Below are 12,096 nucleotides of genomic sequence, written 5' to 3' on the forward strand. Positions count from 1 at the left end.
TCCCGGGTCTCCAGGATCGCGCCCTGGGCCAAAGGCAGGCGCCAAACCACTGCGCCACCCAGGGATCCCACTAGAGAGTATTCTACTGGAAAGTTATATGTTCATCCGAGAATTCTGTTGTTGTCCTTTCTTTTTAAATTTTGGTTTATTTTGCATAGCCACCTTTTCTTTGAATGCATTATTTTTCCTATATCCCATTTGTTTGTTCGTTTGTTTGCAAAATATCTAATTATTCCCTGAGAAAAATGAATTTTGTGGCTATGGCACTGGGAATTGTATTCAGAAAGTAACATTGAACAGTATAATAGGGAGAGAGACAAGAGAGCTTTAAGTAGCTCCTTTACAAAATAGCTTAAAAGTCTTGCCTTAAAAGAGGAGGTGGGTTGTTTGTGGGTGAGAATTCAGCTCTGCAGTTGGCCAGTCCTCACCTGTTCACAGCAATGTAACTCTGGGTTGGTGAGTGAACTTCCTAGGGCCTCACTCAGTTGCCTCATTTGTTAAACAGCAAGTATAGGCATGAATAATTCAGATGTTTCTTGTGAGTGACCCAAATTCTTATAAGTGGTTCCAGACTTCTCCATCATCCCTTCAGCAGTACCCTACCCTGATGTGAAGCCTTCCTTGACATTAACCAAGTAAACCTATCACTTGACTGGCTGGTGTCTGCCCCTTGACTTGTGTCATTCACCCCTTCACCAAAAGCAGAGAAATTCATTTCACAACTGAGGATTTGGCCTAGCACACAAACAAAGACTCTTCATTCAACTCACAAAAGTTAGCCCATGTGAAAGCAAGACACTGTCATCAGACACTAGTTTTATAAAAAATCAAAATTAAAAAAAAAATCAAAATTTTCCATAGGTGGGTCAAGATGAAATGTACTCTAACATATCCTAGCTTTACTGGACTCCTCTTTATGCATTTGCTAAATAGGATACATTTGACAGTGGATATGTTACTGATTTAAACCAAATGCTGCTCCTGAAATTTGGGGTATTTTAGAAGGTGAGGCCAGAAGAGCACTATGTCAAATTATAGAGCCACCACATTGCATGCAGATTTTAATTACAGGGAGTCAAAATAACGTGACATGAAATATGTTGAGCCTCCTTTTGTGTGCAAAATTTATAATAACACAACTCCAACCACCCAGATTAAAAGTTTATAGCCAATCACATAATTTAATCTCAAAGATGAAGGAAACAAATGAGCTGTAAACTTGAGTTTTGCTAGGGCTACATAGGGACACTCATTTTAGCTGATAAACAAAACCCCCTCCTATCTTTTGTTGGCATTGGTTCTTAAAATAGGTGAGTTTTGAATTATGTAAGAACTCCAGAACATATTCCTCAAATATGACCCCTCTGTGTATGTTTTTCATTTATAATTTAAGAACCTCAAATCCAGATAGATGCCTGAAGCCTAAAGACTACTGGGAAGCAGCATCATGGAATAGATTGTTCTAAAAAGAGGAAATTGAAGACTTGCTTTATAAGGTATGGGCTAGTATCCTGTATTACATTTCATGACAGTCATTTCAGCCATCTAATCTGTAAGGGACATACATTCATGAAGTGACATTGATCTCAGTATCTAGGATATGTGCTGGATCTCAAATACGCTGTCGGCTCTTTGTGTCTGTCTTTGAGCTCCCGTAGTCATTCACAAGGATTCTTAAACTCACAGGAGCATTTGGAAATCCTTTTTCAGCTTTAGAAAATGCTTTCACATACATGAATGCAATTGTTCTTAGTGTCCATAATAACTCTGTGAGATAGGCAAGACAGGGATAGTAGGACACAGGAAAGACAAGAGAGTTGCAAAAAATCACAAAACCTAAGCAATGTGAGATCCAGGTCTTCAGACTCCAAACCAGGAGCTCATTTCATCACATCAATCTGTGCTATGATTTGGAAAAGTCTGAGATGGTCAGCTCACCATGCAGGGCTAGGAATCTCTCTTCGAGGAGTAACACCTACTTACCCTGCCACTCTGGACTGTGTGCTTGCTGTTTTGGGCTGCTCAGCATCCATCCCTTCAGAGGCTCTTTCTTCCCCCACTGGATATTGTCTCTTGAAACAGTTAAAGGAAGTGACCTCTCTCTCCTTCCATTGGTGAGCATGGGAGCAAATGAATCAATTGGATGCTTGATCCCTTCCAGGAATCTCAATTTCAACCAAAAACAGGACAAAAGGAAAATGGTTAGGGCTCATTCACTGAGCCTTAGCACTCTGGTGCTACAAAATAATTCCTGCCAGCTAGAATGCCTGGGTTCATGTCCATTTCCAAGCCTGTGCCTTTAGCCTGACACTGATTCTGTAAGTGATCCCATCTCTTCCAACAAATTCTCACTTGGTTAAATCAGCCAAAGTCCATTTTGATCACTTGCAATCCAAGAAACATAGCTAGGAACCCAACTAATTCCGTATCTTTGTGCATACACTGGTACCCAAAGAATAAGAGATGAGAGTTCCTGTGTATGTGTGTGTGCATGTATATTCTTTTAGTCTCAAAAGTTTAGACTACATGTCCAAGAGAAAATGATTTGCAATTTTTCTTTCTGTACATGATATATTGTACAGTAATTGAAAATAATATGCTGAATTTTATATGAGCTAAATGGGGATTTAAGTTGCTTGTGTTGAAAGGAACAAGAGGTTTGGCTTAATCTGATGTCCATTTAGTATTTAACAAATTATATCATTGTTTTATTTCTGCTCTTACAGTTCTGTTCACAACCAAAAATCAAAGCAATTACATTTATGTAATAATTCGATTATTTGATTTTTTTTAAGATGAGCTATTGTTTCAAACTATTATCAAGCTTCTCATAATACACTAGGCCTGCCCTTTTTAAATCAGTGTTGAACAACAAAAATGGATAAAAATATTTCCTCTGGCTTTGTAAAGGTTGAAGCAGTTACCTAGAAGTTATGGATGAAAGAAACCCAAGATTTCTGTCAAACTTAAATTGACTTTTATCACATTTCCCCACTCTATAGCTTACTGTCTTGATGACATGCTTTTCCCCCTGATCCCAGTAATTCCAAAGCAATTACATTTCCAAGAAAAGAAATGCAATAAGCAAAGTAAATTCATAAAGCGGGGCTCTGAATGCATTTCTGCCATCTTTGGCTTGATATCTGATCCTAGATGATGTATCCTGAACAACTCGGAGATCATTTGTAATCTTTATTATGATGACAGCAACAAATACTGCAAAATAACCTCCTATGACTGAATATGCTTGTAGAATTCCTTTTAATTTTTCAAAAACTGTTGTGTTGGGCATCAACACGTGCACAAGCAGGAGCACCAACATATATGCACAGCATATTTCTCTCAAGTTTATGGCCATGTGCCTTGAAGGGCTTAGGCTTGAAATGGGCTAATATTTCATTCCCATGGAGGTAACCATATTGATAAGTTACTTCCCCAAGTTCATTGTTAAGGTTTTGCCTGAACTTGAATGGATTTCTGGGTTTTTGTTGACACTGAACATTTCTGGAAATATAGTAAATAAGTTGAGATTAGGAAAGGATGGAAGAAAGGAGGGGAGGGATGAAAGGAAGGAAAGAAGGAAGGGAGGTAGGGAAGGAGGGAGGGAGGGAAGGAGAGAAAGGGGAGGGAATGAAGGAAAGGGGGAGGGAGGGAGGGAGGGAGGGAGGGAGGGAGGGAGGGAGGAAAGAAGGAAGGAAGGAAGGAAGGAAGGAAGGAAGGAAGGAAGGAAGGAAGGAAGGAAGGAAAGAAATACCTTTTTCTCTTTCACCTTATGGCTTATGGGCCAGTCTGCATACCTAATATCAGTGGGAAAATGTCAATCCCAAACAGACTTCCACATCTCTTAGCTCCTGCCATATCCTCTTCCCTGATTTACAACAGTCTTTTATTTTTCAGGATGCAAATGTAGGTTAATATCCCTCAAAGAGCATCATTAGGAAAGCAAATATCAGGCACTGCACAGGGTAGACTTTATCACACAGCCCAGTGGAGATGGATTTTAAGCTTTGGTTTGGGGAATTATCTATGCTTCTCTTTCCTCTCATTAATGCAGACATTAAAAAATTAACTATATCTATAAAATGCACTTTTGTAAAAGAAGCATGCAGACTTAATTAAGAATTTCACTGTGAATGTTACTGCAAAAGAATTACAATTGTGTCTAATGTGAAAGGTTTTAATTTTTCCCCTTAGTTTATTCATTATTTAGGTAAAATTATGATAATCAGGTATTATATACCAGATTACACAAATGAATGGTATGAATGTAGGGTTTTAAAAATTATCATATATGCCAGCTTTTCATTCTACCAAATTTAGGAAAACTGTAGGTCATACATATTAATAAGGCTTTATCACCATTTAAATTTGCCACCCAACTATAGGCTATTATTCAGAAAATCCAGTTCTGCATTCAAGCTACCTTGATAATGCCTGTGAGTCCACCAGCAGAGTGTATTTTTACAGTTTACAAAGGTCACACCCCCTAGCCTAAGCCCAAAAAAGATCTCTGCTAGCACCACAGCCTCTGGGAAGGCTCCCCACCCTCCCTTGTCCAGGATTTGGGAACACTCATGTGTGCTCCCATAATGAGCTGTCCTTTCTCTCCCAAGTGTTCATTATACAGCAAGGAAAGTCTGTTTCTGATAGTGATTGTTAATTCAGAATGCAATGGCCATGTCTCCTCCCTGCCCTAGCAAAGATATTTGTTAGAAGAAGTTACTAAACGAGTGGATGGATGGATGCAATAAATATTGAGCACTTATTAGATGTTCTATTTCCAGAAATATGGCTGTAAATAATACAGAATCCCAGTATGAAGCTTACATTCTATTGAGGGGGCATTCTCATCTCCAGTGATAAGATTCTGAGGTGAGGCATGGGCCCAAGAAGATAATTCTTCCACTTTAGTATCCACTTCATGCTTCTTGTGTCAATTTTTTTGTCCTAATAACTGTACGCTGGAGTGTTAAATACAAGGTCAGTTAGTGATACAGTGCTACTCGTATATGCCACTGTTTCTCATAACTCGGTATTGCTTAAAACCCTCCCAGAGAAGAGAATTGGCTAGGCTAGGGCAGATTCTGGCATTTCTGGAGTCCCTGACCAAATTACCCTATAACATCAGCCACATTTGCCCATCCTACCCCAGTTTTGGCAATTGACTATGACCTAATTATCTGGTCCCCAGTCTTGTTAATCTATTCAGTTGTGCAATTTGAAAAAAAAAAATGCTCTCCAATTATCAACATATGCCTATATAATATATAAAATAGCACTTAGTATACCAGTACCCTAAAAATGGGATCTCTAGTGTTTGTCCCCCTCATCCCAATGAAGTTAGACTTACTCCTCAGAGCTCTACCCATTACCTACAACAGCAACCTGTCATTCACCACCCCTATCTCCAGGTGATTCTCCATACCAGAGCCAGAACATCCTTTATAAAAGTATGTATATGAGAGAATCCCACTCTCTGACTAAAGCCTATGAAGGCTCCCCATCACACTTGCCATATCCCTTGAGGCCTTGCACAAGCTGGCCCCACTCTAGCTCTCAGACTTCACTTTCTACTACTCTCCCCCCCCTACAAACACTGGCCCTGCTATTCCCAGAATATACTCAATGTGTTGTCACCTCAGACAACATGTTCTCTCTGCTTTGAATATTCTTTCCCCTAGCTTTTCCTATGCCTGGCTTCAGTCTCCACTCAAATGTCTTGTCTTTGGAAAGGCTTCTCCTCACTATCTCATCAAAAATAGTCCCTGCCACGCTATATCTGCTTGCTGGCTGAGTTTTTCTTCATATCACTTATATTTTGCTTTGATCTGCCTATTGTCTCTCTCACCTCCTAGAATGTAAATCCTATTAATGAAAGCACTTGTTCACCTCTCTACCCAAGGCCTAGAATAGTGCCTGGTACACTGGTACATAAAAGGTAGTCACTAATTAATGTTTAATTAACTAATTAATTAATAATATGTTTCCTGCATGCCAAATTGCCTGACCCAGTTACCTTCAGAGTATGACCTTCTCCTGGGTTTCCCAATACTGAGGTCTCCCACATCAATCCAGTAAGTTTCCTGACAGCACTACTGATTGTCTATACCTGTGCTATCAATATGGCAGCCATGAGCCACATGTGGCTACTGAGCACTTGAAATGTAGCCAATCCTAGTTCAGATGTGTTGTAAATATAAAATTCACATCAGGTTTTGAAAACTTAGTATGAAGGAAAGAATGTAAAATACCTTACTGAGATTTTTTTGATTGTATGTTAAAATTATAATATTTTGGATATATTAGGTTAAATAAGATACATTTTTTTAAATAAAATACATTATTAACATTAGTTTTACCAGTTTCTTTTTACTTTTTTCAAGTGTGGGTACTAGAAAATTTTGAATCACATATATGTCTAGCATTTATAGCTTGCTTTATATTTCTGTTAGACCAGCAGCTCTAGAACCAAGACTCTAATTAGGAGATGCAAAAGAAAGAATAAAGAGTATAGGCTTTATGTCAGATAGAGGCTTATAATTCTGGCTTTTCTGATACTAGCCAATGACAATGAGCAAGATACTAAACTATCTGATACTAAACTAAAAGATGAGCTCAGTTCATCTGTTCAGGGTGTGCAGTCGAAGTTACTTTGGAGGACAGTAACATGAACTAATGAAATGATCCATGAAAGTCCCTTATGTGTCCAAGGTACTCAGAACATGCTGCTCTTTCCTCTCCTCCCATTACTACAGAGTCCTGCGATTCAGACGCCACACTTTTTCAGTCTATTTCCCAAGCTCTACCTTTTACTTGTATCTAGCTGGGCCAAGCTGTCTTCTGTGCTGTGGCAAGGATAAAGCATTTACGTGGTCATTTTGTAAGCATATTAGAGTACCTACTCTGTAAGAAATTGTTATAGGCTAGAAGTTGGGGGGGGGGAGGGTTTTGAAAACAAATCTGTGAAAAGTACAGAAGAGGGGCTTTGCAGCATCCTTGCTGATGGTAGGGCAAAAGAGATGACCATGTGTGCATGCACTGTCCCACTCTCCTCTAAGTGCCAACTAGCGGCTATTCTGCTAATTCTCTGGCCCTGTGCTTCAGTCATCCTAGTATGGATTTTCAGGGTTGTACCTCAGAAATTTATGGAGAGCTGAATACACAAACTAACAAGCAAAAGCCAGGGTTTTCTAGCTTCCTACTGAAGGTTCTGGTTAAAGCCCAGGAATCTTCATAAACAAACAAACAGAAAAACTCCATAGGCCATCCTGATAACTATATAATCAAAACTAAGAATTACAGGAAGGATGCTCAGAAATTATGTGTTAGCATTTGCATTTTGCCCTCCCATAAAATGAGCTCCCTTGGGCAAAACACAGAGGCTTCCTAAACTTCAGATTCCTTATCTACAAATTGACACCTGTACACAGGGCAGCTGTCAGAATGGAGTAGCATAATGCACAGGACACTCTTACATTCCTAAACAGACTTCATGAATGGTAGCCATTTCAGTATTATACTTAAGAAGCCAAAAATGGAATAATGGTACCAAAAGGAAAAAGAGCTTCTCTACCATAATTGCCTGTTTTCTCTGGCACTTTTTACTTTTCTCCAAATTTCAAGTCATCCACTTTTTGTTAGTTATTCTTAAGCATTTAGGGCAGATGTTCTAAGTAACAGCCTAGCTGGACAAGTTTTATATTGGTGCAATAGAGCAATTATCACCAAAAATCCAATCAAAATGTCAATATTTAAAACTAATGAAGACATTTCCTCTATGGCCAGTGGTTCTCTCTTTTTCATGCTGTGCAGATTTTCAACTTTGCAATTGAAATATGACACCCTCCTCCAAAATCCCCATGCACCTTCCTGAATAAATCCACATGGGCTGGAACTGGATTTTTCAACCATGCCACAAAAGAAAAGGACTAAAGAGTTGGTCAGAAGCAACCCTGGAATGGTTAATTTAGAATTTTGTTCATGAAGTACAGAGCTCTGAAGTTTTTTAAACTTCCCTGGAGATTTCAGACAGAAGTTTCAGCATGTCTGGCATTTCACTTCATCTTGACTGAGCTGAGCCCCTCTCCCAGCTCCTGGTCCTGGGGCTTGGCCAGGAACCCATTGAGCTGAAGAGAAAAGAGGAAAAAAATTGCAGAATGTTTTCAAGACTCATGCAGAGACCCTTCTTGGCTCTCAAAAATGTCACTAGAATTCCCAGGAGAATCAGGTAGTATTTCCATCCAATTATTCTTTTATGATTTAATAATCATTGAGAAATTTCTTAACCATGTTGTATAGCAATTTTTTAAAATGTCTTCTCTCAGGAATCCCTGGGTGGTTCAGCAATTTAGCGCCTGCCTTCGGCTCAGGGTGTGTTCCTGGAGACCCAGGATCAAGTCCCGTGTCAGGCTCCCTGCATGGAGCCTGCATCTCCCTCTGCCTGTGTCTCTGCCTCTCTCTCGCTCTCTCTCTCTCATGAATAAATAAAAAAAATAAAATCTTAAAAAAAAAAGAAAAAATGTCTTCTCTACCCTGCTCTTCCGTGAATTTCTTACATATAGTACACGTAGCAAACAAGAAAAAAATCAAGTGCTTTGCTTCTTCCCTAAATTCAAGGTCTAGTTAATTATTGGACAACAACTTTACCTGGTAAAGGAATAAACAAATGCAAAACCATCTAGTGTTTATCCTGAAAAATATGCAGGTAATAATTGCAACTATATTGTTTTCTCTGGCAGCTTTCACAGGTGTAACAAATGTGACATGAAGAACAAATCAATATTATAATCTCTAAAGTAGCCAATCAATTAATTCTTCCAGACCACAAAATACCCTATATTTTGATGGTGACAAGGGTCTATCAGACGCCTTTAACATCAATTAAACTTCGCTGTGTGGCAACTGGATTTTACATTGATTGATTGATTAATTGATTGATTGATTTATCTATTTATTTGAGAGAAAGAGAATGAGCAGGAGAGGTAGAGGGAGAGGAAGAGAGAGAATCTCAAGCAGACTGTGCTGAGCATGGAGCCTGATGTAGGACTTGATCTCATGATTCTGAGATCATGACTTGAACTAAAACCAAGAGTCAGCTGTTTAATCGACTGTGCCACTTAGGTGCCTAGCAACTGGATTTTAAATGTTGGGCCGGGCCCATTTTTAGTGCTCTTTTACTTAAAGTTTAAGCAGCTGACAATGATTCAATAGAAGAGTTTCCATATTTAAGAGAATTAATACTTAGAGTTACTTTTTAGGCCATAGAGGAGAGCCTGGTGAGAGTTAAGTGCAGCATTCCCTAACCAGGAGGTTTTGATCCCAAATGGTTCATGGTAGGCCTGAAATAAGATGCCACAGAAGGACATGTGCATGAGCATGGGCCTGGCTGGAAATGGACATCTGGAGGCCTCTAAGCCATAGGGATATAATTAGAATTAAGATAAAGTTAACTGATAATAAGAGAAAACATTAAAAATCTTAAAATATCTATGACTTTTTTTCTTTCACTCTTGCTTTGACCAGTTATCAAATTTCCTAGAACCTTCTTAAGAATGTGCTTATCAGTGTTTTTGTAACACATTATTTAATCAGCTGAGAAAATATAAAATTTTTGATGGCTCAGTCATCAGTTTGTGAAGAGAGAGAGTGAGCCAACTTGTCTACTTCCATGACCTATTTGGAGCCTTCTATAGAAGAGTGTGACCAACACTTCCTGAGTGCATACACTGTGCCAAGAACTTAAATACATGATTTTCATTTAACTCTAAGAATTATCCTATAATACATGTAACTGGAGGTGAAGCAGATTGGGTATTTCTTTTAGATCAGCAACTAGTAAATGGCAGAAATGGGATATAAGACAGGTCTTTGTGTGTTTGTTTAGACACAAGTCCCCAGAATTCTTTTTTTTTTTTTTTTTTTAAGATTCTACTTATTTATTCATGAGAGACACACAGAGAAAGGCAGAGACATAGGCAGAGGGAGAAGCAGGCTCCTTGTGGGGAGCCTGATGCAGGACTCAGTTCCAGGACCCAGGGATCACACCCTGAGCCAAAGGCAGATACTCAACCACTGAGCCACTCAGGTACCCCAAGTAGCCAGAATTCTAAAAGAGCCTTGGAAATATGTCCTATGGAGCTAACTATATAGGGTGATGTATATTTTACAGAAATAGTATAGGTTCCTAAATTGGAAAATTATCCCATGTTCCTAATTGTCCCATGTTCCTAATAATCTGGTCTCTGTACTCCAGACAAAAAAAAAAAAAAAAAAAACTCCTATTCTCAAAGAAGGACTATTTCTTTTAAATCAGCAGAAATAAGTATAGTGCTTGGTGTACTTTTCTAAATTTGCTCAGTTTTTGCTAACTTCCTTTTGTTTTTAACTGAAGGGGAACAAAGAGCCCTTCCAAAAGCTAAATTCAAAACCTTACCTTCCCTGTTTCTTGTTGATTACAACTTTTCAAAAATCTATCCCTTCTTCACTGTGGAAACATTCATAAAACTAACATCCAGTAGCCACGCAAACGCTACCTAAGGAAGATTCATTCTCTCTCTCTTTATTTTTCTTTGAGACCTATCAAATCCAATACACTGGCCTTCATAAAAACCAACACAACTTAATTACTGTTGCCATAAAATTCCTATATAATAGCCCCCGGTGCTACCTGAACACCTAATATTCCAAGCAAACTACAAGGCAGCAGTTTTTAACTCATCAAACCAATTTCTTGTGTGGTGCTCATAATATAAATAATCAAACCAACATTGCTTTGTACTTCACAGTGAGCAGCACACTATTAATATTCAACAAAATACTATTTAACATTGAAGCAATGTTATAGAAGAATATTTAATAAATTCTAAAAATATTCTCCTATATTGATAAAGAAAAAGAAAACAAATCTCAAAGGGTTCCAAAGACTATAAATCTCGTTGAAGAGGATCTGGAAGGATATACACTGAGCTGTTACTAGTGATTGTCTCTGTTCAATAAGAGTTAGTGGATTTCTTTTTTTTTCTCTGTATTTTTGTCTTTAATTTAAAGAACATGTGAGTCTTTTGAAGTAAGAAATAATATGTTATTTATGAATTCTCATCATAATGTGTCTATTATTAAATAATTCATTTTGTCCTCAGAACCAGGAAAACCACCCTCTTCTCTGGCTGTGAGGTAGGCAAAACGAGTGTTAGTAACATACATGTGGAGATGGAGATTAAGCAATTTGCTGCTAGCTCCCAAGTGGAAGAGGCCAAAGTGAAAGTTAGGACTAGTGACTCCAATCTGTGTTATTTCCACAACTTCTCCATATATTGATGTGATTGCAATTTTAGGAGAGTCAGTTTTAATTGCAAGTGCATCCATATCATTTATTACAACTTTCTACTAATATGGAAACATTAGATGTGATATGACATACAGCTTCCATCTTTCAATCAATTCTAATACAGTGTTAGTGGGAAACATTAAAAATCATAGTACTCTATCCTACTGGCATAAGACATAACCTTAGAAGCCTTCACAATCTACTTCTCCAAGACAGCCACTTGCACATTAGGGTTGGCACATGAAAAGAATTTAGTCATATGCACCAGAAAAACCATGAGGGCATGCATGGCAAGAATTCGCCATCCCAGGGCATATCAAATAGTACATCACCAGCAATTAAATATACATACTACAGCTCAACTACTGCCTTCAAATTCATTCATCTAATAATTCATCTAATAATTGTTACACACTGTGGAGAAAACAGACAGGGGGTGGGCATAAATCTTACTTTCAAAAGGCCTATGTTCTTTGAAGAGGAAGACTAAGATTCTAAAAGCCTGTACAGCAGGGGGCGGGGGGAGAATTCTAAGAATCAAACATCTGTGCTCTGCTCAGAGAAAGCCAGAGGAGTTTGGAGAAGGGCAAGATTACCTCCACCTAGCTCCAAACAAAGCTTTGTGGAAGGGCAAGCATTTGAGCTGGGTGCTGACGTAAGAAGTTTGGGATTTATTTCACAGACACTGGGGAGTTAGCAATGGCTTTGAGAAGGTAGGCATCACGATGAAAGCTGTACAAAAGAACACCTCTGGCAGTATTACATAGGCT

The 12,096-nt window shown here is 38.5% G+C and overlaps 2 long non-coding RNA genes across 3 annotated transcripts in view; both read right to left on the reverse strand.

Annotated features, from left to right (window-relative positions):
• Window positions 1-6,292, reverse strand: part of LOC144289830 (uncharacterized) — a 37,489-nt gene extending 31,197 nt beyond the window's left edge. Inside the window, exons 1-2 of one of the 2 annotated variants that reach the window (XR_013357808.1) lie at window positions 4,828-6,292; window positions 1,984-2,165 (exon numbers count right to left, since the gene is read on the reverse strand). This is a non-coding gene — a long non-coding RNA (uncharacterized LOC144289830). Of the gene's footprint in view, window positions 1-1,983; window positions 4,748-4,827 lie in introns of those variants that run through there. The other variant, XR_013357807.1, reaches the window with a different exon arrangement.
• A 1,557-nt stretch (window positions 6,293-7,849) lies between these two features.
• LOC144291241 (uncharacterized) overlaps window positions 7,850-12,096 on the reverse strand; it is a 55,643-nt gene continuing 51,396 nt past the window's right edge. Inside the window, exon 3 of the long non-coding RNA XR_013358561.1 lies at window positions 7,850-8,126. This is a non-coding gene — a long non-coding RNA (uncharacterized LOC144291241). The remainder of the gene's footprint in view (window positions 8,127-12,096) is intronic.

The sequence above is a fragment of the Canis aureus genome, chromosome 19 (genome assembly GCF_053574225.1).
Source record: "Canis aureus isolate CA01 chromosome 19, VMU_Caureus_v.1.0, whole genome shotgun sequence".
Taxonomy (NCBI): Eukaryota; Metazoa; Chordata; class Mammalia; order Carnivora; family Canidae; genus Canis; species Canis aureus.